The 27,907-nt window shown below is 45.0% G+C and overlaps 7 non-coding genes across 7 annotated transcripts; all 7 read left to right on the top strand.

Moving 5' to 3' along the window:
• The first annotated feature begins 5,586 nt into the window (after positions 1–5,586).
• On the top strand, positions 5,587–5,668 carry trnal-aag (transfer RNA leucine (anticodon AAG)). Its single transcript has one exon. It is a non-coding gene; the product is annotated as a tRNA-Leu (tRNA).
• A 2,840-nt stretch (positions 5,669–8,508) lies between these two features.
• trnal-aag (transfer RNA leucine (anticodon AAG)) lies at positions 8,509–8,590 on the top strand. Its single transcript has one exon. It is a non-coding gene; the product is annotated as a tRNA-Leu (tRNA).
• A 2,836-nt stretch (positions 8,591–11,426) lies between these two features.
• On the top strand, positions 11,427–11,508 carry trnal-aag (transfer RNA leucine (anticodon AAG)). The gene has a single exon. It is a non-coding gene; the product is annotated as a tRNA-Leu (tRNA).
• A 2,838-nt stretch (positions 11,509–14,346) lies between these two features.
• On the top strand, positions 14,347–14,428 carry trnal-aag (transfer RNA leucine (anticodon AAG)). The gene has a single exon. It is a non-coding gene; the product is annotated as a tRNA-Leu (tRNA).
• Positions 14,429–17,268: 2,840 nt separating this feature from the next.
• On the top strand, positions 17,269–17,350 carry trnal-aag (transfer RNA leucine (anticodon AAG)). The gene has a single exon. It is a non-coding gene; the product is annotated as a tRNA-Leu (tRNA).
• A 2,838-nt stretch (positions 17,351–20,188) lies between these two features.
• trnal-aag (transfer RNA leucine (anticodon AAG)) lies at positions 20,189–20,270 on the top strand. Its single transcript has one exon. It is a non-coding gene; the product is annotated as a tRNA-Leu (tRNA).
• A 5,752-nt stretch (positions 20,271–26,022) lies between these two features.
• On the top strand, positions 26,023–26,104 carry trnal-aag (transfer RNA leucine (anticodon AAG)). Its single transcript has one exon. It is a non-coding gene; the product is annotated as a tRNA-Leu (tRNA).
• Positions 26,105–27,907: the final 1,803 nt, after the last annotated feature.

Raw genomic sequence — 27,907 nt, 5'->3', positions numbered from 1 at the left:
AAATTGCAGAACCGCTCTACTGTTGCTTTATGTTCCAGAGCATGTTGAGATTTTACTGGAACGAATGGAGACTGCTATTTCATCGCTGTTGTGAAACAAAGTCCTGCGGTGAGTCGATTCATCGTTACTTGGCTTTCTGGCGAATGGGAAAATCGTTCCGATGAATTTTGATGTCATATGTTATTGAATTTCTCCAATTTCCTTCGTTTCCGTCCCGGAGACACCGGAGGGAAAGGTAATCTAATCGAGACTGTGATTGGTGAAATTCACTTTTTGTGGCCTATTCTTATTATGTTCTTTCTTTCTCTCTTTTCAGCATTGTCTGTGATATGGTGGTGCACTGAGGCTCAAGTATCATTGAAAGAGTAGTTGGAATTGCCCTGATGTTAGTTGTGAGATTACTTTATGGCTCATGCCCTCGGAGTGTCTCACATTTAGCATTCATGCTCACTGTATCTGAAAATGCATTTGGTTTGCCAGTTTTGTTTGTGTTGCGTGTCAAATGTTTTCTGTTTTGCGATTCGTTCAATACATTACGAATTAACAGGCTTTCTGAGATAATTTCCAGCTGCAAAAACTCCTCAACTGAGAATCTGGGAAAATTTCACAGAGTATGGTCAGTCGGAGCAAAAGTAAGGAAGTCCTTCGTTTCTGCAGTGTTTCACAATACTACCTTTCCAGTGAGCAGTCGAACAGACTAAAGATTGTGCCACAGACTGCGACGGCCAGCTCGGCTAAAAAGTTATCCTTTTAAAGCTGGTGTAAGCAACACAACGTTATTGGGCTACACCGGGTGAAAACAGATACTTCGGTGTATCTCGTCCATGCATACCACACAGCCAAAATTAAACAACTCCCATGAAACAACGAGCATTTGGAAACAGAAAGGTGAAAGGTAGAATGTCTTCAACTTTCAGTGTCGGATACCACTGAGCTGCAGCAGGGGCGGCTGTGGGCTTGTTTCTGTAGCATAGTGATCAGCACGTTCACCTTCCGCAAGATAGGTTCCCGCGGTCGAAACTGTTTTGTTCTTCATCTGCAGCCTTTTACATGGACAAGAACGGAGCTTTCTGCTTGCTTTCCCATCTGCAAACCTGCCTTCGAATTTGCTTGAACAAATCTGCTCTCGTAGTGAAATGCAATGCATTTCCATTTGATTACTGTGCAGAGCATTGTAAAGATATTCTACAAACTGCTTCTGATCATGTGCCATTCAGTTTGAGAGTGTAGTTACCGATCCTTCCACGAAGAGCAATACTGCATTTGCATTCCTTGCTGAGGCGGCCGGTTCAAAGACAGGGAAGAAGGTGATGCGCTGGTGTCACAGTGCACCACGGATTCCTGAACTATTCTGTCTGCCAAATGTACCCCAAAGTCGTATCTGAAAGGCCTCATTTGGAAGCTGTCTGTCGTTATTCAAAGTGCGAGAATTGGCACCAGAGGTCCTGAATCATGTTTTGGAGCAGTTCGCACGTTAGTGGCTCATTCAATCAGCAACAGCAATGAAAGAAATTGCACTCTCAGAGGAAGCTCTGGACCTGTGCTTTCAAAGCTAGTATTAAGGTGCGCCCCGAGATCTAAGCCATGTTGGAATTTAAACGGAGGAATCGACAAAGAGGCTGCAGAATAACATCGCATCCTTTTGGTTTTCTTTAAATCACTGATGAGCAGGAAAATGTCAACGGGGAGAGCGACTGGGAAAGTGAGGCAGTTGCAGCTCTGGTGAAACTCCTTCTTTTTGAGTCACTCAGCAACAAGAGGCGTGAAGGTGACTCAGGCGTGAGAGCTCTTCACATCGAGAACAAAAAGCAATCAAGTGCAGTTAGCACCTCTCCCGGAGTGGGGGGTGGGGTGAGATAATTAGCTTTTGATTTCAGTTACTATGTTCAAAAACTGCCTTTTACATTGAGGTGAACAGAAACTGCATTTCTAATAAGCACCATGGAATTTAGCAAGATTTTTGAGTCGCTTCTCGTCGATTCCCACGCAGGTTTCCAACTCAGTTGTATCGATGTGGCTCATGTCCAGGTGTGAACATCCCTGCAGCCAATTGCACGGTTTATGTAAAAGGCAAGGAAAGTGGCATCTCGAACTGGCCCCGAGGTCAGAGCATCCTCACACTGTGATCGGTCGTTCTCGGATTGTAATGCTACCTCCGCTTTTAGGCTGGAGAACATTCTTTGGGACTCTTATTCTGCAAACAGACACAGTGACTGAAACTATGCTGCACGGTATGATGTGGAACACGGCCTGCTCAGCTTTGTGCATTTTCCCTGTAGTCCGGTGTGTTTCATGTTCCGTGTAAACGTGAAAGTTGTCCTGTTTCGAGCAATGGGTGAAATCATTTAGCAAAGCAAGAATCGAAATTGCAGTAATGTCAAGCAGTTCATGGTTATTTGACCAAATCATAAGCGAACATGTTTGCTCACGCACTCACAGATACATTTGTAGCTGAAAAAGAGTCTGAGAAGATAGCCTCAGCTTACCATTGATTTTTATCCGGATTGATGAGCTATCATTATTTGTTGCGAAATTGATATTGTAGCCGGCACATCCAAGCAGCCGTGCGAGTCGGAGAGGAATCATGGAACCATTTCACGTGACTTTCCATCTGTTGTCATGCAGGAGCTCAATTGGAAATGCAAGAAAATGGGCTGGAGCGCAGCTGGTAGTGTGGCCGAGCGGTCTAAGGCGCTGGATTAAGCTCCAGTCTCGACAGGGGCGTGGGTTCGAATCCCCCACTGCCATTTCTACTGATCAGTTGCAACGACACAGCTTGTTAAAATGCCGTTTCCATTCCCGCTGTACTTCTGTTCACAAAAAAATTTGATTTGCTTCCCGGGGGAATTAAATGTGTAGTGGAAAGTGCCAAATTGTCTATGCTGTCTTGATCGTGTTCGCCTCCCGCGTGGAAAATTGCAGAACAGCTCTACTGTTGCTTTATGTTCCAAGCATGTTGAGATTTTACTGGAACCGAATGGAGACTGCTATTTCATCGCTGTTGTGAAAACAAAGTCCTGCGGTGAGTCGATTCATCGTTACTTGGCTTTCTGGCGAATGGGGAAAATCGTTCCGATGAATTTTGATGTCATATGTTATTGAATTTCTCCAATTTCCTTCGTTTCCGTCCCGGAGACACCGGAAGGGAAAGGTGATCTAATCGAGACTGTGATTGGTGAAATTCACTTTTTGTGGCCTATTCTTATTATGTTCTTTCTTTCTCTCTTTTCAGCATTGTCTGTGATATGGTGGTGCACTGAGGCTCAAGTATCATTGAAAGAGTAGTTTGGAATTGCCCTGATGTTAGTTGTGAGATTACTTTATGGCTCATGCCCTCGGAGTGTCTCACATTTAGCATTCATGCTCACTGTATCTGAAAATGCATTTGGTTTGCCAGTTTTGTTTGTGTTGCGTGTCAAATGTTTTCTGTTTTGCGATTCGTTCAATACATTACGAATTAACAGGCTTTCTGAGATAATTTCCAGCTGCAAAAACTCCTCAACTGAGAATCTGGGAAAATTTCACAGAGTATGGTCAGTCGGAGCAAAAGTAAGGAAGTCCTTCGTTTCTGCAGTGTTTCACAATACTACCTTTCCAGTGAGCAGTCGAACAGACTAAAGATTGTGCCACAGACTGCGACGGCCAGCTCGGCTAAAAAGTTATCCTTTTAAAGCTGGTGTAAGCAACACAACGTTATTGGGCTACACCGGGCGTGAAACAGATACTTCGGTGTATCTCGTCCATGCATACCACACAGCCAAAATTAAACAACTCCCATGAAACAACGAGCATTTGGAAACAGAAAGGTGAAAGGTAGAATGTCTTCAACTTTCAGTGTCGGATACCACTGAGCTGCAGCAGGGGCGGCTGTGGGCTTGTTTCTGTAGCATAGTGATCAGCACGTTCACCTTCCGCAAGATAGGTTCCGCGGTCGAAACTGTTTTGTTCTTCATCTGCAGCCTTTTACATGGACAAGAACGGAGCTTTCCTGCTTGCTTTCCATCTGCAAACCTGCCTTCGAATTTGCTTGAACAAATCTGCTCTCGTAGTGAAATGCAATGCATTTCCATTTGATTACTGTGCAGAGCATTGTAAAGATATTCTACAAACTGCTTCTGATCATGTGCCATTCAGTTGGAGAGTGTAGTTACCGATCCTTCCACGAAGAGCAATACTGCATTTGCATTCCTTGCTGAGGCGGCCCGGTTCAAAGACAGGGAAGAAGGTGATGCGCTGGTGTCACAGTGCACCACGGATTCCTGAACTATTCTGTCTGCCAAATGTACCCAAAGTCGTATCTGAAAGGCCTCATTTGGAAGCTGTCTGTCGTTATTCAAAGTGCGAGAATTGGCACCAGAGGTCCTGAATCATGTTTTGGAGCAGTTCGCACGTTAGCGGCTCATTCAATCAGCAACAGCAATGAAAGAAATTGCACTCTCAGAGGAAGCTCTGGACCTGTGCTTTCAAAGCTAGTATTAAGGTGCGCCCCGAGATCTAAGCCATGTTGGAATTTAAACGGAGGAATCGACAAAGAGGCTGCAGAATAACATCGCATCCTTTTGTTTTCTTTAAATCACTGATGAGCAGGAAAATGTCAACGGGGAGAGCGACTGGGAAAGTGAGGCAGTTGCAGCTCTGGTGAAACTCCTTCTTTTGGAGTCACTCAGCAACAAGAGGCGTGAAGGTGACTCAGGCGTGAGAGCTCTTCACATCGAGAACAAAAAGCAATCAAGTGCAGTTAGCACCTCTCCCGGAGTGGGGGGTGGGGTGAGATAATTAGCTTTTGATTTCAGTTACTATGTTCAAAAACTGCCTTTTAAATTGAGGTGAACAGAAACTGCATTTCTAATAAGCACCATGGAATTTAGCAAGATTTATTGAGTCGCTTCTCGTCGATTCCCACGCAGGTTTCCAACTCAGTTGTATCGATGTGGCTCATGTCCAGGTGTGAACATCCCTGCAGCCAATTGCACGGTTTAGGTAAAAGGCAAGGAAAGTGGCATCTCGAACTGGCCCCGAGGTCAGAGCATCCTCACACTGTGATCTGTCGTTCTCGGATTGTAATGCTACCTCCGCTTTTAGGCTGGAGAACATTCTTTGGGACTCTTATTCTGCAAAACAGACACAGTGACTGAAACTATGCTGCACGGTATGATGTGGAACACGGCCTGCTCAGCTTTGTGCATTTTCCCTGTAGTCCGGTGTGTTTCATGTTCCGTGTAAACGTGAAAGTTGTCCTGTTTCGAGCAATGGGTGAAATCATTTAGCAAAGTAAGAATCGAAATTGCAGTAATGTCAAGCAGTTCATGGTTATTTGACCAAATCATAAGCGAACATGTTTGCTCACGCACTCACAGATACATTTGTAGCTGAAAAGAGTCTGAGAAGATAGCCTCAGCTTACCATTGATTTTTATCCGGATTGATGAGCTATCATTATTTGTTGCGAAATTGATATTGTAGCCGGCACATCCAAGCAGCCGTGCGAGTCGGAGAGGAATCATGGAACCCATTTCACGTGACTTTCCATCTGTTGTCATGCAGGAGCTCAATTGGAAATGCAAGAAAATGGGGCGGGAGCGCAGCTGGTAGTGTGGCCGAGCGGTCTAAGGCGCTGGATTAAGGCTCCAGTCTCGACAGGGGCGTGGGTTCGAATCCCCCCACTGCCATTTCTCCTGTTCAGTTGCAACGACACAGCTTGTTAAAATGCCGTTTCCATTCCCGCTGTACTTCTGTTCACAAAAAAATTTGATTTGCTTCCCGGGGAATTAAATGTGTAGTGGGAAAGTGCCAAATTGTCTATGCTGTCTTGATCGTGTTCGCCTCCCGCGTGGAAAATTGCAGAACCGCTCTACTGTTGCTTTATGTTCCAAGCATGTTGAGATTTTACTGGAACCGAATGGAGACTGCTATTTCATCGCTGTTGTGAAACAAAGTCCTGCGGTGAGTCGATTCATCGTTACTTGGCTTTCTGGCGAATGGGAAAATCGTTCCGATGAATTTTGATGTCATATGTTATTGAATTTCTCCAATTTCCTTCGTTTCCGTCCCGGAGACACCGGAAGGGAAAGGTAATCTAATCGAGACTGTGATTGGTGAAATTCACTTTTTGTGGCCTATTCTTATTATGTTCTTTCTTTCTCTCTTTTCAGCATTGTCTGTGATATGGTGGTGCACTGAGGCTCAAGTATCATTGAAAGAGTAGTTTGGAATTGCCCTGATGTTAGTTGTGAGATTACTTTATGGCTCATGCCCTCGGAGTGTCTCACATTTAGCATTCATGCTCACTGTATCTGAAAATGCATTTGGTTTGCCAGTTTTGTTTGTGTTGCGTGTCAAATGTTTTCTGTTTTGCGATTCGTTCAATACATTACGAATTAACAGGCTTTCTGAGATAATTTCCAGCTGCAAAAACTCCTCAACTGAGAATCTGGGAAAATTTCACAGAGTATGGTCAGTCGGAGCAAAAGTAAGGAAGTCCTTCGTTTCTGCAGTGTTTCACAATACTACCTTTCCAGTGAGCAGTCGAACAGACTAAAGATTGTGCCACAGACTGCGACGGCCATCTCGGCTAAAAAGCTATCCTTTTAAAGCTGGTGTAAGCAACACAACGTTATTGGGCTACACCGGGTGAAAACAGATACTTCGGTGTATCTCGTCCATGCATACCACACAGCCAAAATTAAACAACTCCCATGAAACAACGAGCATTTGGAAACAGAAAGGTGAAAGGTAGAATGTCTTCAACTTTCAGTGTCGGATACCACTGAGCTGCAGCAGGGGCGGCTGTGGGCTTGTTTCTGTAGCATAGTGATCAGCACGTTCACCTTCCGCAAGATAGGTTCCCGCGGTCGAAACTGTTTTGTTCTTCATCTGCAGCCTTTTACATGGACAAGAACGGAGCTTTCCTGCTTGCTTTCCCATCTGCAAACCTGCCTTCGAATTTGCTTGAACAAATCTGCTCTCGTAGTGAAATGCAATGCATTTCCATTTGATTACTGTGCAGAGCATTGTAAAGATATTCTACAAACTGCTTCTGATCATGTGCCATTCAGTTGGAGAGTGTAGTTACCGATCCTTCCACGAAGAGCAATACTGCATTTGCATTCCTTGCTGATGCGGCCCGGTTCAAAGACAGGGAAGAAGGTGATGCGCTGGTGTCACAGTGCACCACGGATTCCTGAACTATTCTGTCTGCCAAATGTACCCCAAAGTCGTATCTGAAAGGCCTCATTTGGAAGCTGTCTGTCGTTATTCAAAGTGCGAGAATTGGCACCAGAGGTCCTGAATCATGTTTTGGAGCAGTTCGCACGTTAGCGGCTCATTCAATCAGCAACAGCAATGAAAGAAATTGCACTCTCAGAGGAAGCTCTGGACCTGTGCTTTCAAAGCTAGTATTAAGGTGCGCCCCGAGATCTAAGCCATGTTGGAATTTAAACGGAGGAATCGACAAAGAGGCTGCAGAATAACATCGCATCCTTTTGCTTTTCTTTAAATCACTGATGAGCAGGAAAATGTCAACGGGGAGAGCGACTGGGAAAGTGAGGCAGTTGCAGCTCTGGTGAAACTCCTTCTTTTTGAGTCACTCAGCAACAAGAGGCGTGAAGGTGACTCAGGCGTGAGAGCTCTTCACATCGAGAACAAAAAGCAATCAAGTGCAGTTAGCACCTCTCCCGGAGTGGGGGGGTGGGGTGAGATAATTAGCTTTTGATTTCAGTTACTATGTTCAAAAACTGCCTTTTAATTGAGGTGAACAGAAACTGCATTTCTAATAAGCACCATGGAATTTAGCAAGATTTATTGAGTCGCTTCTCGTCGATTCCCACGCAGGTTTCCAACTCAGTTGTATCGATGTGGCTCATGTCCAGGTGTGAACATCCCTGCAGCCAATTGCACGGTTTAGGTAAAAGGCAAGGAAAGTGGCATCTCGAACTGGCCCCGAGGTCAGAGCATCCTCACACTGTGATCTGTCGTTCTCGGATTGTAATGCTACCTCCGCTTTTAGGCTGGAGAACATTCTTTGGGACTCTTATTCTGCAAAACAGACACAGTGACTGAAACTATGCTGCACGGTATGATGTGGAACACGGCCTGCTCAGCTTTGTGCATTTTCCCTGTAGTCCGGTGTGTTTCATGTTCCGTGTAAACGTGAAAGTTGTCCTGTTTCGAGCAATGGGTGAAATCATTTAGCAAAGTAAGAATCGAAATTGCAGTAATGTCAAGCAGTTCATGGTTATTTGACCAAATCATAAGCGAACATGTTTGCTCACGCACTCTCAGATACATTTGTAGCTGAAAAGAGTCTGAGAAGATAGCCTCAGCTTACCATTGATTTTTATCCGGATTGATGAGCTATCATTATTTGTTGCGAAATTGATATTGTAGCCGGCACATCCAAGCAGCCGTGCGAGTCGGAGAGGAATCATGGAACCCATTTCACGTGACTTTCCATCTGTTGTCATGCAGGAGCTCAATTGGAAATGCAAGAAAATGGGGCAGGAGCGCAGCTGGTAGTGTGGCCGAGCGGTCTAAGGCGCTGGATTAAGGCTCCAGTCTCGACAGGGGCGTGGGTTCGAATCCCCCCACTGCCATTTCTACTGTTCAGTTGCAACGACACAGCTTGTTAAAATGCCGTTTCCATTCCCGCTGTACTTCTGTTCACAAAAAAATTTGATTTGCTTCCCGGGGAATTAAATGTGTAGTGGGAAAGTGCCAAATTGTCTATGCTGTCTTGATCGTGTTCGCCTCCCGCGTGGAAAATTGCAGAACCGCTCTACTGTTGCTTTATGTTCCAAGCATGTTGAGATTTTACTGGAACCGAATGGAGACTGCTATTTCATCGCTGTTGTGAAACAAAGTCCTGCGGTGAGTCGATTCATCGTTACTTGGCTTTCTGGCGAATGGGAAAATCGTTCCGATGAATTTTGATGTCATATGTTATTGAATTTCTCCAATTTCCTTCGTTTCCGTCCCGGAGACACCGGAAGGGAAAGGTAATCTAATCGAGACTGTGATTGGTGAAATTCACTTTTTGTGGCCTATTCTTATTATGTTCTTTCTTTCTCTCTTTTCAGCATTGTCTGTGATATGGTGGTGCACTGAGGCTCAAGTATCATTGAAAGAGTAGTTTGGAATTGCCCTGATGTTAGTTGTGAGATTACTTTATGGCTCATGCCCTCGGAGTGTCTCACATTTAGCATTCATGCTCACTGTATCTGAAAATGCATTTGGTTTGCCAGTTTTGTTTGTGTTGCGTGTCAAATGTTTTCTGTTTTGCGATTCGTTCAATACATTACGAATTAACAGGCTTTCTGAGATAATTTCCAGCTGCAAAAACTCCTCAACTGAGAATCTGGGAAAATTTCACAGAGTATGGTCAGTCGGAGCAAAAGTAAGGAAGTCCTTCGTTTCTGCAGTGTTTCACAATACTACCTTTCCAGTGAGCAGTCGAACAGACTAAAGATTGTGCCACAGACTGCGACGGCCATCTCGGCTAAAAAGCTATCCTTTTAAAGCTGGTGTAAGCAACACAACGTTATTGGGCTACACCGGGTGAAAACAGATACTTCGGTGTATCTCGTCCATGCATACCACACAGCCAAAATTAAACAACTCCCATGAAACAACGAGCATTTGGAAACAGAAAGGTGAAAGGTAGAATGTCTTCAACTTTCAGTGTCGGATACCACTGAGCTGCAGCAGGGGCGGCTGTGGGCTTGTTTCTGTAGCATAGTGATCAGCACGTTCACCTTCCGCAAGATAGGTTCCCGCGGTCGAAACTGTTTTGTTCTTCATCTGCAGCCTTTTACATGGACAAGAACGGAGCTTTCCTGCTTGCTTTCCCATCTGCAAACCTGCCTTCGAATTTGCTTGAACAAATCTGCTCTCGTAGTGAAATGCAATGCATTTCCATTTGATTACTGTGCAGAGCATTGTAAAGATATTCTACAAACTGCTTCTGATCATGTGCCATTCAGTTGAGAGTGTAGTTACCGATCCTTCCACGAAGAGCAATACTGCATTTGCATTCCTTGCTGAGGCGGCCCGGTTCAAAGACAGGGAAGAAGGTGATGCGCTGGTGTCACAGTGCACCACGGATTCCTGAACTATTCTGTCTGCCAAATGTACCCCAAAGTCGTATCTGAAAGGCCTCATTTGGAAGCTGTCTGTCGTTATTCAAAGTGCGAGAATTGGCACCAGAGGTCCTGAATCATGTTTTGGAGCAGTTCGCACGTTAGCGGCTCATTCAATCAGCAACAGCAATGAAAGAAATTGCACTCTCAGAGGAAGCTCTGGACCTGTGCTTTCAAAGCTAGTATTAAGGTGCGCCCCGAGATCTAAGCCATGTTGGAATTTAAACGGAGGAATCGACAAAGAGGCTGCAGAATAACATCGCATCCTCTTGCTTTTCTTTAAATCACTGATGAGCAGGAAAATGTCAACGGGGAGAGCGACTGGAAAGTGAGGCAGTTGCAGCTCTGGTGAAACTCCTTCTTTTTGAGTCACTCAGCAACAAGAGGCGTGAAGGTGACTCAGGCGTGAGAGCTCTTCACATCGAGAACAAAAAGCAATCAAGTGCAGTTAGCACCTCTCCCGGAGTGGGGGGTGGGGTGAGATAATTAGCTTTTGATTTCAGTTACTATGTTCAAAAACTGCCTTTTACATTGAGGTGAACAGAAACTGCATTTCTAATAAGCACCATGGAATTTAGCAAGATTTATTGAGTCGCTTCTCGTCGATTCCCACGCAGGTTTCCAACTCAGTTGTATCGATGTGGCTCATGTCCAGGTGTGAACATCCCTGCAGCCAATTGCACGGTTTAGGTAAAAGGCAAGGAAAGTGCATCTCGAACTGGCCCCGAGGTCAGAGCATCCTCACACTGTGATCTGTCGTTCTCGGATTGTAATGCTACCTCCGCTTTTAGGCTGGAGAACATTCTTTGGGACTCTTATTCTGCAAAACAGACACAGTGACTGAAACTATGCTGCACGGTATGATGTGGAACACGGCCTGCTCAGCTTTGTGCATTTTCCCTGTAGTCCGGTGTGTTTCATGTTCCGTGTAAACGTGAAAGTTGTCCTGTTTCGAGCAATGGGTGAAATCATTTAGCAAAGTAAGAATCGAAATTGCAGTAATGTCAAGCAGTTCATGGTTATTTGACCAAATCATAAGCGACATGTTTGCTCACGCACTCTCAGATACATTTGTAGCTGAAAAGAGTCTGAGAAGATAGCCTCAGCTTACCATTGATTTTTATCCGGATTGATGAGCTATCATTATTTGTTGCGAAATTGATATTGTAGCCGGCACATCCAAGCAGCCGTGCGAGTCGGAGAGGAATCATGGAACCCATTTCACGTGACTTTCCATCTGTTGTCATGCAGGAGCTCAATTGGAAATGCAAGAAAATGGGGCTGGAGCGCAGCTGGTAGTGTGGCCGAGCGGTCTAAGGCGCTGGATTAAGGCTCCAGTCTCGACAGGGGCGTGGGTTCGAATCCCCCCACTGCCATTTCTACTGTTCAGTTGCAACGACACAGCTTGTTAAAATGCCGTTTCCATTCCCGCTGTACTTCTGTTCACAAAAAAATTTGATTTGCTTCCCGGGGAATTAAATGTGTAGTGGGAAAGTGCCAAATTGTCTATGCTGTCTTGATCGTGTTCGCCTCCCGCGTGGAAAATTGCAGAACCGCTCTACTGTTGCTTTATGTTCCAAGCATGTTGAGATTTTACTGGAACCGAATGGAGACTGCTATTTCATCGCTGTTGTGAAACAAAGTCCTGCGGTGAGTCGATTCATCGTTACTTGGCTTTCTGGCGAATGGGAAAATCGTTCCGATGAATTTTGATGTCATATGTTATTGAATTTCTCCAATTTCCTTCGTTTCCGTCCCGGAGACACCGGAAGGGAAAGGTAATCTAATCGAGACTGTGATTGGTGAAATTCACTTTTTGTGGCCTATTCTTATTATGTTCTTTCTTTCTCTCTTTTCAGCATTGTCTGTGATATGGTGGTGCACTGAGGCTCAAGTATCATTGAAAGAGTAGTTTGGAATTGCCCTGATGTTAGTTGTGAGATTACTTTATGGCTCATGCCCTCGGAGTGTCTCACATTTAGCATTCATGCTCACTGTATCTGAAAATGCATTTGGTTTGCCAGTTTTGTTTGTGTTGCGTGTCAAATGTTTTCTGTTTTGCGATTCGTTCAATACATTACGAATTAACAGGCTTTCTGAGATAATTTCCAGCTGCAAAAACTCCTCAACTGAGAATCTGGGAAAATTTCACAGAGTATGGTCAGTCGGAGCAAAAGTAAGGAAGTCCTTCGTTTCTGCAGTGTTTCACAATACTACCTTTCCAGTGAGCAGTCGAACAGACTAAAGATTGTGCCACAGACTGCGACGGCCATCTCGGCTAAAAAGCTATCCTTTTAAAGCTGGTGTAAGCAACACAACGTTATTGGGCTACACCGGGTGAAAACAGATACTTCGGTGTATCTCGTCCATGCATACCACACAGCCAAAATTAAACAACTCCCATGAAACAACGAGCATTTGGAAACAGAAAGGTGAAAGGTAGAATGTCTTCAACTTTCAGTGTCGGATACCACTGAGCTGCAGCAGGGGCGGCTGTGGGCTTGTTTCTGTAGCATAGTGATCAGCACGTTCACCTTCCGCAAGATAGGTTCCCGCGGTCGAAACTGTTTTGTTCTTCATCTGCAGCCTTTTACATGGACAAGAACGGAGCTTTCCTGCTTGCTTTCCCATCTGCAAACCTGCCTTCGAATTTGCTTGAACAAATCTGCTCTCGTAGTGAAATGCAATGCATTTCCATTTGATTACTGTGCAGAGCATTGTAAAGATATTCTACAAACTGCTTCTGATCATGTGCCATTCAGTTGGAGAGTGTAGTTACCGATCCTTCCACGAAGAGCAATACTGCATTTGCATTCCTTGCTGAGGCGGCCCGGTTCAAAGACAGGGAAGAAGGTGATGCGCTGGTGTCACAGTGCACCACGGATTCCTGAACTATTCTGTCTGCCAAATGTACCCCAAAGTCGTATCTGAAAGGCCTCATTTGGAAGCTGTCTGTCGTTATTCAAAGTGCGAGAATTGGCACCAGAGGTCCTGAATCATGTTTTGGAGCAGTTCGCACGTTAGCGGCTCATTCAATCAGCAACAGCAATGAAAGAAATTGCACTCTCAGAGGAAGCTCTGGACCTGTGCTTTCAAAGCTAGTATTAAGGTGCGCCCGAGATCTAAGCCATGTTGGAATTTAAACGGAGGAATCGACAAAGAGGCTGCAGAATAACATCGCATCCTTTTGCTTTTCTTTAAATCACTGATGAGCAGGAAAATGTCAACGGGGAGAGCGACTGGGAAAGTGAGGCAGTTGCAGCTCTGGTGAAACTCCTTCTTTTGAGTCACTCAGCAACAAGAGGCGTGAAGGTGACTCAGGCGTGAGAGCTCTTCACATCGAGAACAAAAAGCAATCAAGTGCAGTTAGCACCTCTCCCGGAGTGGGGGGTGGGGTGAGATAATTAGCTTTTGATTTCAGTTACTATGTTCAAAAACTGCCTTTTAAATTGAGGTGAACAGAAACTGCATTTCTAATAAGCACCATGGAATTTAGCAAGATTTATTGAGTCGCTTCTCGTCGATTCCCACGCAGGTTTCCAACTCAGTTGTATCGATGTGGCTCATGTCCAGGTGTGAACATCCCTGCAGCCAATTGCACGGTTTAGGTAAAAGGCAAGGAAAGTGGCATCTCGAACTGGCCCCGAGGTCAGAGCATCCTCACACTGTGATCTGTCGTTCTCGGATTGTAATGCTACCTCCGCTTTTAGGCTGGAGAACATTCTTTGGGACTCTTATTCTGCAAAACAGACACAGTGACTGAAACTATGCTGCACGGTATGATGTGGAACACGGCCTGCTCAGCTTTGTGCATTTTCCCTGTAGTCCGGTGTGTTTCATGTTCCGTGTAAACGTGAAAGTTGTCCTGTTTCGAGCAATGGGTGAAATCATTTAGCAAAGTAAGAATCGAAATTGCAGTAATGTCAAGCAGTTCATGGTTATTTGACCAAATCATAAGCGAACATGTTTGCTCACGCACTCACAGATACATTTGTAGCTGAAAAGAGTCTGAGAAGATAGCCTCAGCTTACCATTGATTTTTATCCGGATTGATGAGCTATCATTATTTGTTGCGAAATTGATATTGTAGCCGGCACATCCAAGCAGCCGTGCGAGTCGGAGAGGAATCATGGAACCCATTTCACGTGACTTTCCATCTGTTGTCATGCAGGAGCTCAATTGGAAATGCAAGAAAATGGGGCGGGAGCGCAGCTGGTAGTGTGGCCGAGCGGTCTAAGGCGCTGGATTAAGGCTCCAGTCTCGACAGGGGCGTGGGTTCGAATCCCCCCACTGCCATTTCTACTGTTCAGTTGCAACGACACAGCTTGTTAAAATGCCGTTTCCATTCCCGCTGTACTTCTGTTCACAAAAAAATTTGATTTGCTTCCCGGGGAATTAAATGTGTAGTGGGAAAGTGCCAAATTGTCTATGCTGTCTTGATCGTGTTCGCCTCCCGCGTGGAAAATTGCAGAACCGCTCTACTGTTGCTTTATGTTCCAAGCATGTTGAGATTTTACTGGAACCGAATGGAGACTGCTATTTCATCGCTGTTGTGAAACAAAGTCCTGCGGTGAGTCGATTCATCGTTACTTGGCTTTCTGGCGAATGGGAAAATCGTTCCGATGAATTTTGATGTCATATGTTATTGAATTTCTCCAATTTCCTTCGTTTCCGTCCCGGAGACACCGGAAGGGAAAGGTAATCTAATCGAGACTGTGATTGGTGAAATTCACTTTTTGTGGCCTATTCTTATTATGTTCTTTCTTTCTCTCTTTTCAGCATTGTCTGTGATATGGTGGTGCACTGAGGCTCAAGTATCATTGAAAGAGTAGTTTGGAATTGCCCTGATGTTAGTTGTGAGATTACTTTATGGCTCATGCCCTCGGAGTGTCTCACATTTAGCATTCATGCTCACTGTATCTGAAAATGCATTTGGTTTGCCAGTTTTGTTTGTGTTGCGTGTCAAATGTTTTCTGTTTTGCGATTCGTTCAATACATTACGAATTAACAGGCTTTCTGAGATAATTTCCAGCTGCAAAAACTCCTCAACTGAGAATCTGGGAAAATTTCACAGAGTATGGTCAGTCGGAGCAAAAGTAAGGAAGTCCTTCGTTTCTGCAGTGTTTCACAATACTACCTTTCCAGTGAGCAGTCGAACAGACTAAAGATTGTGCCACAGACTGCGACGGCCATCTCGGCTAAAAAGCTATCCTTTTAAAGCTGGTGTAAGCAACACAACGTTATTGGGCTACACCGGGTGAAAACAGATACTTCGGTGTATCTCGTCCATGCATACCACACAGCCAAAATTAAACAACTCCCATGAAACAACGAGCATTTGGAAACAGAAAGGTGAAAGGTAGAATGTCTTCAACTTTCAGTGTCGGATACCACTGAGCTGCAGCAGGGGCGGCTGTGGGCTTGTTTCTGTAGCATAGTGATCAGCACGTTCACCTTCCGCAAGATAGGTTCCCGCGGTCGAAACTGTTTTGTTCTTCATCTGCAGCCTTTTACATGGACAAGAACGGAGCTTTCCTGCTTGCTTTCCCATCTGCAAACCTGCCTTCGAATTTGCTTGAACAAATCTGCTCTCGTAGTGAAATGCAATGCATTTCCATTTGATTACTGTGCAGAGCATTGTAAAGATATTCTACAAACTGCTTCTGATCATGTGCCATTCAGTTGGAGAGTGTAGTTACCGATCCTTCCACGAAGAGCAATACTGCATTTGCATTCCTTGCTGAGGCGGCCCGGTTCAAAGACAGGGAAGAAGGTGATGCGCTGGTGTCACAGTGCACCACGGATTCCTGAACTATTCTGTCTGCCAAATGTACCCCAAAGTCGTATCTGAAAGGCCTCATTTGGAAGCTGTCTGTCGTTATTCAAAGTGCGAGAATTGGCACCAGAGGTCCTGAATCATGTTTTGGAGCAGTTCGCACGTTAGCGGCTCATTCAATCAGCAACAGCAATGAAAGAAATTGCACTCTCAGAGGAAGCTCTGGACCTGTGCTTTCAAAGCTAGTATTAAGGTGCGCCCCGAGATCTAAGCCATGTTGGAATTTAAACGGAGGAATCGACAAAGAGGCTGCAGAATAACATCGCATCCTCTTGCTTTTCTTTAAATCACTGATGAGCAGGAAAATGTCAACGGGGAGAGCGACTGGGAAAGTGAGGCAGTTGCAGCTCTGGTGAAACTCCTTCTTTTTGAGTCACTCAGCAACAAGAGGCGTGAAGGTGACTCAGGCGTGAGAGCTCTTCACATCGAGAACAAAAAGCAATCAAGTGCAGTTAGCACCTCTCCCGGAGTGGGGGGTGGGGTGAGATAATTAGCTTTTGATTTCAGTTACTATGTTCAAAAACTGCCTTTTAAATTGAGGTGAACAGAAACTGTATTTCTAATAAGCACCATGGAATTTAGCAAGATTTATTGAGTCGCTTCTCGTCGATTCCCACGCAGGTTTCCAACTCAGTTGTATCGATGTGGCTCATGTCCAGGTGTGAACATCCCTGCAGCCAATTGCACGGTTTAGGTAAAAGGCAAGGAAAGTGGCATCTCGAACTGGCCCCGAGGTCAGAGCATCCTCACACTGTGATCTGTCGTTCTCGGATTGTAATGCTACCTCCGCTTTTAGGCTGGAGAACATTCTTTGGGACTCTTATTCTGCAAAACAGACACAGTGACTGAAACTATGCTGCACGGTATGATGTGGAACACGGCCTGCTCAGCTTTGTGCATTTTCCCTGTAGTCCGGTGTGTTTCATGTTCCGTGTAAACGTGAAAGTTGTCCTGTTTCGAGCAATGGGTGAAATCATTTAGCAAAGTAAGAATCGAAATTGCAGTAATGTCAAGCAGTTCATGGTTATTTGACCAAATCATAAGCGAACATGTTTGCTCACGCACTCACAGATACATTTGTAGCTGAAAAGAGTCTGAGAAGATAGCCTCAGCTTACCATTGATTTTTATCCGGATTGATGAGCTATCATTATTTGTTGCGAAATTGATATTGTAGCCGGCACATCCAAGCAGCCGTGCGAGTCGGAGAGGAATCATGGAACCCATTTCACGTGACTTTCCATCTGTTGTCATGCAGGAGCTCAATTGGAAATGCAAGAAAATGGGGCGGCAGCGCAGCTGGTAGTGTGGCCGAGCGGTCTAAGGCGCTGGATTAAGGCTCCAGTCTCGACAGGGGCGTGGGTTCGAATCCCCCCACTGCCATTTCTACTGTTCAGTTGCAACGACACAGCTTGTTAAAATGCCGTTTCCATTCCCGCTGTACTTCTGTTCACAAAAAATTTGATTTGCTTCCCGGGGAATTAAATGTGTAGTGGGAAAGTGCCAAATTGTCTATGCTGTCTTGATCGTGTTCGCCTCCCGCGTGGAAAATTGCAGAACCGCTCTACTGTTGCTTTATGTTCCAAGCATGTTGAGATTTTACTGGAACCGAATGGAGACTGCTATTTCATCGCTGTTGTGAAACAAAGTCCTGCGGTGAGTCGATTCATCGTTACTTGGCTTTCTGGCGAATGGGAAAATCGTTCCGATGAATTTTGATGTCATATGTTATTGAATTTCTCCAATTTCCTTCGTTTCCGTCCCGGAGACACCGGAAGGGAAAGGTAATCTAATCGAGACTGTGATTGGTGAAATTCACTTTTTGTGGCCTATTCTTATTATGTTCTTTCTTTCTCTCTTTTCAGCATTGTCTGTGATATGGTGGTGCACTGAGGCTCAAGTATCATTGAAAGAGTAGTTTGGAATTGCCCTGATGTTAGTTGTGAGATTACTTTATGGCTCATGCCCTCGGAGTGTCTCACATTTAGCATTCATGCTCACTGTATCTGAAAATGCATTTGGTTTGCCAGTTTTGTTTGTGTTGCGTGTCAAATGTTTTCTGTTTTGCGATTCGTTCAATACATTACGAATTAACAGGCTTTCTGAGATAATTTCCAGCTGCAAAAACTCCTCAACTGAGAATCTGGGAAAATTTCACAGAGTATGGTCAGTCGGAGCAAAAGTAAGGAAGTCCTTCGTTTCTGCAGTGTTTCACAATACTACCTTTCCAGTGAGCAGTCGAACAGACTAAAGATTGTGCCACAGACTGCGACGGCCATCTCGGCTAAAAAGCTATCCTTTTAAAGCTGGTGTAAGCAACACAACGTTATTGGGCTACACCGGGTGAAAACAGATACTTCGGTGTATCTCGTCCATGCATACCACACAGCCAAAATTAAACAACTCCCATGAAACAACGAGCATTTGGAAACAGAAAGGTGAAAGGTAGAATGTCTTCAACTTTCAGTGTCGGATACCACTGAGCTGCAGCAGGGGCGGCTGTGGGCTTGTTTCTGTAGCATAGTGATCAGCACGTTCACCTTCCGCAAGATAGGTTCCCGCGGTCGAAACTGTTTTGTTCTTCATCTGCAGCCTTTTACATGGACAAGAACGGAGCTTTCCTGCTTGCTTTCCCATCTGCAAACCTGCCTTCGAATTTGCTTGAACAAATCTGCTCTCGTAGTGAAATGCAATGCATTTCCATTTGATTACTGTGCAGAGCATTGTAAAGATATTCTACAAACTGCTTCTGATCATGTGCCATTCAGTTGGAGAGTGTAGTTACCGATCCTTCCACGAAGAGCAATACTGCATTTGCATTCCTTGCTGAGGCGGCCCGGTTCAAAGACAGGGAAGAAGGTGATGCGCTGGTGTCACAGTGCACCACGGATTCCTGAACTATTCTGTCTGCCAAATGTACCCCAAAGTCGTATCTGAAAGGCCTCATTTGGAAGCTGTCTGTCGTTATTCAAAGTGCGAGAATTGGCACCAGAGGTCCTGAATCATGTTTTGGAGCAGTTCGCACGTTAGCGGCTCATTCAATCAGCAACAGCAATGAAAGAAATTGCACTCTCAGAGGAAGCTCTGGACCTGTGCTTTCAAAGCTAGTATTAAGGTGCGCCCCGAGATCTAAGCCATGTTGGAATTTAAACGGAGGAATCGACAAAGAGGCTGCAGAATAACATCGCATCCTCTTGCTTTTCTTTAAATCACTGATGAGCAGGAAAATGTCAACGGGGAGAGCGACTGGGAAAGTGAGGCAGTTGCAGCTCTGGTGAAACTCCTTCTTTTGAGTCACTCAGCAACAAGAGGCGTGAAGGTGACTCAGGCGTGAGAGCTCTTCACATCGAGAACAAAAAGCAATCAAGTGCAGTTAGCACCTCTCCCGGAGTGGGGGGTGGGGTGAGATAATTAGCTTTTGATTTCAGTTACTATGTTCAAAAACTGCCTTTTAAATTGAGGTGAACAGAAACTGCATTTCTAATAAGCACCATGGAATTTAGCAAGATTTATTGAGTCGCTTCTCGTCGATTCCCACGCAGGTTTCCAACTCAGTTGTATCGATGTGGCTCATGTCCAGGTGTGAACATCCCTGCAGCCAATTGCACGGTTTAGGTAAAAGGCAAGGAAAGTGGCATCTCGAACTGGCCCCGAGGTCAGAGCATCCTCACACTGTGATCTGTCGTTCTCGGATTGTAATGCTACCTCCGCTTTTAGGCTGGAGAACATTCTTTGGGACTCTTATTCTGCAAAACAGACACAGTGACTGAAACTATGCTGCACGGTATGATGTGGAACACGGCCTGCTCAGCTTTGTGCATTTTCCCTGTAGTCCGGTGTGTTTCATGTTCCGTGTAAACGTGAAAGTTGTCCTGTTTCGAGCAATGGGTGAAATCATTTAGCAAAGTAAGAATCGAAATTGCAGTAATGTCAAGCAGTTCATGGTTATTTGACCAAATCATAAGCGAACATGTTTGCTCACGCACTCACAGATACATTTGTAGCTGAAAAGAGTCTGAGAAGATAGCCTCAGCTTACCATTGATTTTTATCCGGATTGATGAGCTATCATTATTTGTTGCGAAATTGATATTGTAGCCGGCACATCCAAGCAGCCGTGCGAGTCGGAGAGGAATCATGGAACCCATTTCACGTGACTTTCCATCTGTTGTCATGCAGGAGCTCAATTGGAAATGCAAGAAAATGGGGCGGCAGCGCAGCTGGTAGTGTGGCCGAGCGGTCTAAGGCGCTGGATTAAGGCTCCAGTCTCGACAGGGGCGTGGGTTCGAATCCCCCCACTGCCATTTCTACTGTTCAGTTGCAACGACACAGCTTGTTAAAATGCCGTTTCCATTCCCGCTGTACTTCTGTTCACAAAAAAATTTGATTTGCTTCCCGGGGAATTAAATGTGTAGTGGGAAAGTGCCAAATTGTCTATGCTGTCTTGATCGTGTTCGCCTCCCGCGTGGAAAATTGCAGAACCGCTCTACTGTTGCTTTATGTTCCAAGCATGTTGAGATTTTACTGGAACCGAATGGAGACTGCTATTTCATCGCTGTTGTGAAACAAAGTCCTGCGGTGAGTCGATTCATCGTTACTTGGCTTTCTGGCGAATGGGAAAATCGTTCCGATGAATTTTGATGTCATATGTTATTGAATTTCTCCAATTTCCTTCGTTTCCGTCCCGGAGACACCGGAAGGGAAAGGTAATCTAATCGAGACTGTGATTGGTGAAATTCACTTTTTGTGGCCTATTCTTATTATGTTCTTTCTTTCTCTCTTTTCAGCATTGTCTGTGATATGGTGGTGCACTGAGGCTCAAGTATCATTGAAAGAGTAGTTTGGAATTGCCCTGATGTTAGTTGTGAGATTACTTTATGGCTCATGCCCTCGGAGTGTCTCACATTTAGCATTCATGCTCACTGTATCTGAAAATGCATTTGGTTTGCCAGTTTTGTTTGTGTTGCGTGTCAAATGTTTTCTGTTTTGCGATTCGTTCAATACATTACGAATTAACAGGCTTTCTGAGATAATTTCCAGCTGCAAAAACTCCTCAACTGAGAATCTGGGAAAATTTCACAGAGTATGGTCAGTCGGAGCAAAAGTAAGGAAGTCCTTCGTTTCTGCAGTGTTTCACAATACTACCTTTCCAGTGAGCAGTCGAACAGACTAAAGATTGTGCCACAGACTGCGACGGCCATCTCGGCTAAAAAGCTATCCTTTTAAAGCTGGTGTAAGCAACACAACGTTATTGGGCTACACCGGGTGAAAACAGATACTTCGGTGTATCTCGTCCATGCATACCACACAGCCAAAATTAAACAACTCCCATGAAACAACGAGCATTTGGAAACAGAAAGGTGAAAGGTAGAATGTCTTCAACTTTCAGTGTCGGATACCACTGAGCTGCAGCAGGGGCGGCTGTGGGCTTGTTTCTGTAGCATAGTGATCAGCACGTTCACCTTCCGCAAGATAGGTTCCCGCGGTCGAAACTGTTTTGTTCTTCATCTGCAGCCTTTTACATGGACAAGAACGGAGCTTTCCTGCTTGCTTTCCCATCTGCAAACCTGCCTTCGAATTTGCTTGAACAAATCTGCTCTCGTAGTGAAATGCAATGCATTTCCATTTGATTACTGTGCAGAGCATTGTAAAGATATTCTACAAACTGCTTCTGATCATGTGCCATTCAGTTGGAGAGTGTAGTTACCGATCCTTCCACGAAGAGCAATACTGCATTTGCATTCCTTGCTGAGGCGGCCCGGTTCAAAGACAGGGAAGAAGGTGATGCGCTGGTGTCACAGTGCACCACGGATTCCTGAACTATTCTGTCTGCCAAATGTACCCCAAAGTCGTATCTGAAAGGCCTCATTTGGAAGCTGTCTGTCGTTATTCAAAGTGCGAGAATTGGCACCAGAGGTCCTGAATCATGTTTTGGAGCAGTTCGCACGTTAGCGACTCATTCAATCAGCAACAGCAATGAAAGAAATTGCACTCTCAGAGGAAGCTCTGGACCTGTGCTTTCAAAGCTAGTATTAAGGTGCGCCCCGAGATCTAAGCCATGTTGGAATTTAAACGGAGGAATCGACAAAGAGGCTGCAGAATAACATCGCATCCTTTTGCTTTTCTTTAAATCACTGATGAGCAGGAAAATGTCAACGGGGAGAGCGACTGGGAAAGTGAGGCAGTTGCAGCTCTGGTGAAACTCCTTCTTTTTGAGTCACTCAGCAACAAGAGGCGTGAAGGTGACTCAGGCGTGAGAGCTCTTCACATCGAGAACAAAAAGCAATCAAGTGCAGTTAGCACCTCTCCCGGAGTGGGGGGTGGGGTGAGATAATTAGCTTTTGATTTCAGTTACTATGTTCAAAAACTCCCTTTTACATTGAGGTGAACAGAAACTGCATTTCTAATAAGCACCATGGAATTTAGCAAGATTTATTGAGTCGCTTCTCGTCGATTCCCACGCAGGTTTCCAACTCAGTTGTATCGATGTGGCTCATGTCCAGGTGTGAACATCCCTGCAGCCAATTGCACGGTTTAGGTAAAAGGCAAGGAAAGTGGCATCTCGAACTGGCCCCGAGGTCAGAGCATCCTCACACTGTGATCTGTCGTTCTCGGATTGTAATGCTACCTCCGCTTTTAGGCTGGAGAACATTCTTTGGGACTCTTATTCTGCAAAACAGACACAGTGACTGAAACTATGCTGCACGGTATGATGTGGAACACGGCCTGCTCAGCTTTGTGCATTTTCCCTGTAGTCCGGTGTGTTTCATGTTCCGTGTAAACGTGAAAGTTGTCCTGTTTCGAGCAATGGGTGAAATCATTTAGCAAAGTAAGAATCGAAATTGCAGTAATGTCAAGCAGTTCATGGTTATTTGACCAAATCATAAGCGAACATGTTTGCTCACGCACTCACAGATACATTTGTAGCTGAAAAGAGTCTGAGAAGATAGCCTCAGCTTACCATTGATTTTTATCCGGATTGATGAGCTATCATTATTTGTTGCGAAATTGATATTGTAGCCGGCACATCCAAGCAGCCGTGCGAGTCGGAGAGGAATCATGGAACCCATTTCACGTGACTTTCCATCTGTTGTCATGCAGGAGCTCAATTGGAAATGCAAGAAAATGGGGCGGCAGCGCAGCTGGTAGTGTGGCCGAGCGGTCTAAGGCGCTGGATTAAGGCTCCAGTCTCGACAGGGGCGTGGGTTCGAATCCATTTCTCCTGTTCAGTTGCAACGACACAGCTTGTTAAAATGCCGTTTCCATTCCCGCTGTACTTCTGTTCACAAAAAAATTTGATTTGCTTCCCGGGGAATTAAATGTGTAGTGGGAAAGTGCCAAATTGTCTATGCTGTCTTGATCGTGTTCGCCTCCCGCGTGGAAAATTGCAGAACCGCTCTACTGTTGCTTTATGTTCCAAGCATGTTGAGATTTTACTGGAACCGAATGGAGACTGCTATTTCATCGCTGTTGTGAAACAAAGTCCTGCGGTGAGTCGATTCATCGTTACTTGGCTTTCTGGCGAATGGGAAAATCGTTCCGATGAATTTTGATGTCATATGTTATTGAATTTCTCCAATTTCCTTCGTTTCCGTCCCGGAGACACCGGAAGGGAAAGGTAATCTAATCGAGACTGTGATTGGTGAAATTCACTTTTTGTGGCCTATTCTTATTATGTTCTTTCTTTCTCTCTTTTCAGCATTGTCTGTGATATGGTGGTGCACTGAGGCTCAAGTATCATTGAAAGAGTAGTTTGGAATTGCCCTGATGTTAGTTGTGAGATTACTTTATGGCTCATGCCCTCGGAGTGTCTCACATTTAGCATTCATGCTCACTGTATCTGAAAATGCATTTGGTTTGCCAGTTTTGTTTGTGTTGCGTGTCAAATGTTTTCTGTTTTGCGATTCGTTCAATACATTACGAATTAACAGGCTTTCTGAGATAATTTCCAGCTGCAAAAACTCCTCAACTGAGAATCTGGGAAAATTTCACAGAGTATGGTCAGTCGGAGCAAAAGTAAGGAAGTCCTTCGTTTCTGCAGTGTTTCACAATACTACCTTTCCAGTGAGCAGTCGAACAGACTAAAGATTGTGCCACAGACTGCGACGGCCATCTCGGCTAAAAAGCTATCCTTTTAAAGCTGGTGTAAGCAACACAACGTTATTGGGCTACACCGGGTGAAAACAGATACTTCGGTGTATCTCGTCCATGCATACCACACAGCCAAAATTAAACAACTCCCATGAAACAACGAGCATTTGGAAACAGAAAGGTGAAAGGTAGAATGTCTTCAACTTTCAGTGTCGGATACCACTGAGCTGCAGCAGGGGCGGCTGTGGGCTTGTTTCTGTAGCATAGTGATCAGCACGTTCACCTTCCGCAAGATAGGTTCCCGCGGTCGAAACTGTTTTGTTCTTCATCTGCAGCCTTTTACATGGACAAGAACGGAGCTTTCCTGCTTGCTTTCCCATCTGCAAACCTGCCTTCGAATTTGCTTGAACAAATCTGCTCTCGTAGTGAAATGCAATGCATTTCCATTTGATTACTGTGCAGAGCATTGTAAAGATATTCTACAAACTGCTTCTGATCATGTGCCATTCAGTTGGAGAGTGTAGTTACCGATCCTTCCACGAAGAGCAATACTGCATTTGCATTCCTTGCTGAGGCGGCCCGGTTCAAAGACAGGGAAGAAGGTGATGCGCTGGTGTCACAGTGCACCACGGATTCCTGAACTATTCTGTCTGCCAAATGTACCCCAAAGTCGTATCTGAAAGGCCTCATTTGGAAGCTGTCTGTCGTTATTCAAAGTGCGAGAATTGGCACCAGAGGTCCTGAATCATGTTTTGGAGCAGTTCGCACGTTAGCGGCTCATTCAATCAGCAACAGCAATGAAAGAAATTGCACTCTCAGAGGAAGCTCTGGACCTGTGCTTTCAAAGCTAGTATTAAGGTGCGCCCCGAGATCTAAGCCATGTTGGAATTTAAACGGAGGAATCGACAAAGAGGCTGCAGAATAACATCGCATCCTCTTGCTTTTCTTTAAATCACTGATGAGCAGGAAAATGTCAACGGGGAGAGCGACTGGGAAAGTGAGGCAGTTGCAGCTCTGGTGAAACTCCTTCTTTTGGAGTCACTCAGCAACAAGAGGCGTGAAGGTGACTCAGGCGTGAGAGCTCTTCACATCGAGAACAAAAAGCAATCAAGTGCAGTTAGCACCTCTCCCGGAGTGGGGGGTGGGGTGAGATAATTAGCTTTTGATTTCAGTTACTATGTTCAAAAACTGCCTTTTAAATTGAGGTGAACAGAAACTGCATTTCTAATAAGCACCATGGAATTTAGCAAGATTTATTGAGTCGCTTCTCGTCGATTCCCACGCAGGTTTCCAACTCAGTTGTATCGATGTGGCTCATGTCCAGGTGTGAACATCCCTGCAGCCAATTGCACGGTTTAGGTAAAAGGCAAGGAAAGTGGCATCTCGAACTGGCCCCGAGGTCAGAGCATCCTCACACTGTGATCTGTCGTTCTCGGATTGTAATGCTACCTCCGCTTTTAGGCTGGAGAACATTCTTTGGGACTCTTATTCTGCAAAACAGACACAGTGACTGAAACTATGCTGCACGGTATGATGTGGAACACGGCCTGCTCAGCTTTGTGCATTTTCCCTGTAGTCCGGTGTGTTTCATGTTCCGTGTAAACGTGAAAGTTGTCCTGTTTCGAGCAATGGGTGAAATCATTTAGCAAAGTAAGAATCGAAATTGCAGTAATGTCAAGCAGTTCATGGTTATTTGACCAAATCATAAGCGAACATGTTTGCTCACGCACTCACAGATACATTTGTAGCTGAAAAGAGTCTGAGAAGATAGCCTCAGCTTACCATTGATTTTTATCCGGATTGATGAGCTATCATTATTTGTTGCGAAATTGATATTGTAGCCGGCACATCCAAGCAGCCGTGCGAGTCGGAGAGGAATCATGGAACCCATTTCACGTGACTTTCCATCTGTTGTCATGCAGGAGCTCAATTGGAAATGCAAGAAAATGGGGCGGGAGCGCAGCTGGTAGTGTGGCCGAGCGGTCTAAGGCGCTGGATTAAGGCTCCAGTCTCGACAGGGGCGTGGGTTCGAATCCCCCCACTGCCATTTCTACTGTTCAGTTGCAACGACACAGCTTGTTAAAATGCCGTTTCCATTCCCGCTGTACTTCTGTTCACAAAAAAATTTGATTTGCTTCCCGGGGAATTAAATGTGTAGTGGGAAAGTGCCAAATTGTCTATGCTGTCTTGATCGTGTTCGCCTCCCGCGTGGAAAATTGCAGAACCGCTCTACTGTTGCTTTATGTTCCAAGCATGTTGAGATTTTACTGGAACCGAATGGAGACTGCTATTTCATCGCTGTTGTGAAACAAAGTCCTGCGGTGAGTCGATTCATCGTTACTTGGCTTTCTGGCGAATGGGAAAATCGTTCCGATGAATTTTGATGTCATATGTTATTGAATTTCTCCAATTTCCTTCGTTTCCGTCCCGGAGACACCGGAAGGGAAAGGTAATCTAATCGAGACTGTGATTGGTGAAATTCACTTTTTGTGGCCTATTCTTATTATGTTCTTTCTTTCTCTCTTTTCAGCATTGTCTGTGATATGGTGGTGCACTGAGGCTCAAGTATCATTGAAAGAGTAGTTTGGAATTGCCCTGATGTTAGTTGTGAGATTACTTTATGGCTCATGCCCTCGGAGTGTCTCACATTTAGCATTCATGCTCACTGTATCTGAAAATGCATTTGGTTTGCCAGTTTTGTTTGTGTTGCGTGTCAAATGTTTTCTGTTTTGCGATTCGTTCAATACATTACGAATTAACAGGCTTTCTGAGATAATTTCCAGCTGCAAAAACTCCTCAACTGAGAATCTGGGAAAATTTCACAGAGTATGGTCAGTCGGAGCAAAAGTAAGGAAGTCCTTCGTTTCTGCAGTGTTTCACAATACTACCTTTCCAGTGAGCAGTCGAACAGACTAAAGATTGTGCCACAGACTGCGACGGCCATCTCGGCTAAAAAGCTATCCTTTTAAAGCTGGTGTAAGCAACACAACGTTATTGGGCTACACCGGGTGAAAACAGATACTTCGGTGTATCTCGTCCATGCATACCACACAGCCAAAATTAAACAACTCCCATGAAACAACGAGCATTTGGAAACAGAAAGGTGAAAGGTAGAATGTCTTCAACTTTCAGTGTCGGATACCACTGAGCTGCAGCAGGGGCGGCTGTGGGCTTGTTTCTGTAGCATAGTGATCAGCACGTTCACCTTCCGCAAGATAGGTTCCCGCGGTCGAAACTGTTTTGTTCTTCATCTGCAGCCTTTTACATGGACAAGAACGGAGCTTTCCTGCTTGCTTTCCCATCTGCAAACCTGCCTTCGAATTTGCTTGAACAAATCTGCTCTCGTAGTGAAATGCAATGCATTTCCATTTGATTACTGTGCAGAGCATTGTAAAGATATTCTACAAACTGCTTCTGATCATGTGCCATTCAGTTGGAGAGTGTAGTTACCGATCCTTCCACGAAGAGCAATACTGCATTTGCATTCCTTGCTGAGGCGGCCCGGTTCAAAGACAGGGAAGAAGGTGATGCGCTGGTGTCACAGTGCACCACGGATTCCTGAACTATTCTGTCTGCCAAATGTACCCCAAAGTCGTATCTGAAAGGCCTCATTTGGAAGCTGTCTGTCGTTATTCAAAGTGCGAGAATTGGCACCAGAGGTCCTGAATCATGTTTTGGAGCAGTTCGCACGTTAGCGGCTCATTCAATCAGCAACAGCAATGAAAGAAATTGCACTCTCAGAGGAAGCTCTGGACCTGTGCTTTCAAAGCTAGTATTAAGGTGCGCCCCGAGATCTAAGCCATGTTGGAATTTAAACGGAGGAATCGACAAAGAGGCTGCAGAATAACAT

The sequence above is a fragment of the Hemiscyllium ocellatum genome, unplaced genomic scaffold (genome assembly GCF_020745735.1).
Source record: "Hemiscyllium ocellatum isolate sHemOce1 unplaced genomic scaffold, sHemOce1.pat.X.cur. scaffold_2245_pat_ctg1, whole genome shotgun sequence".
NCBI lineage: Eukaryota > Metazoa > Chordata > Chondrichthyes > Orectolobiformes > Hemiscylliidae > Hemiscyllium > Hemiscyllium ocellatum.
This window is presented reverse-complemented; position numbering and strand designations above follow the sequence as displayed.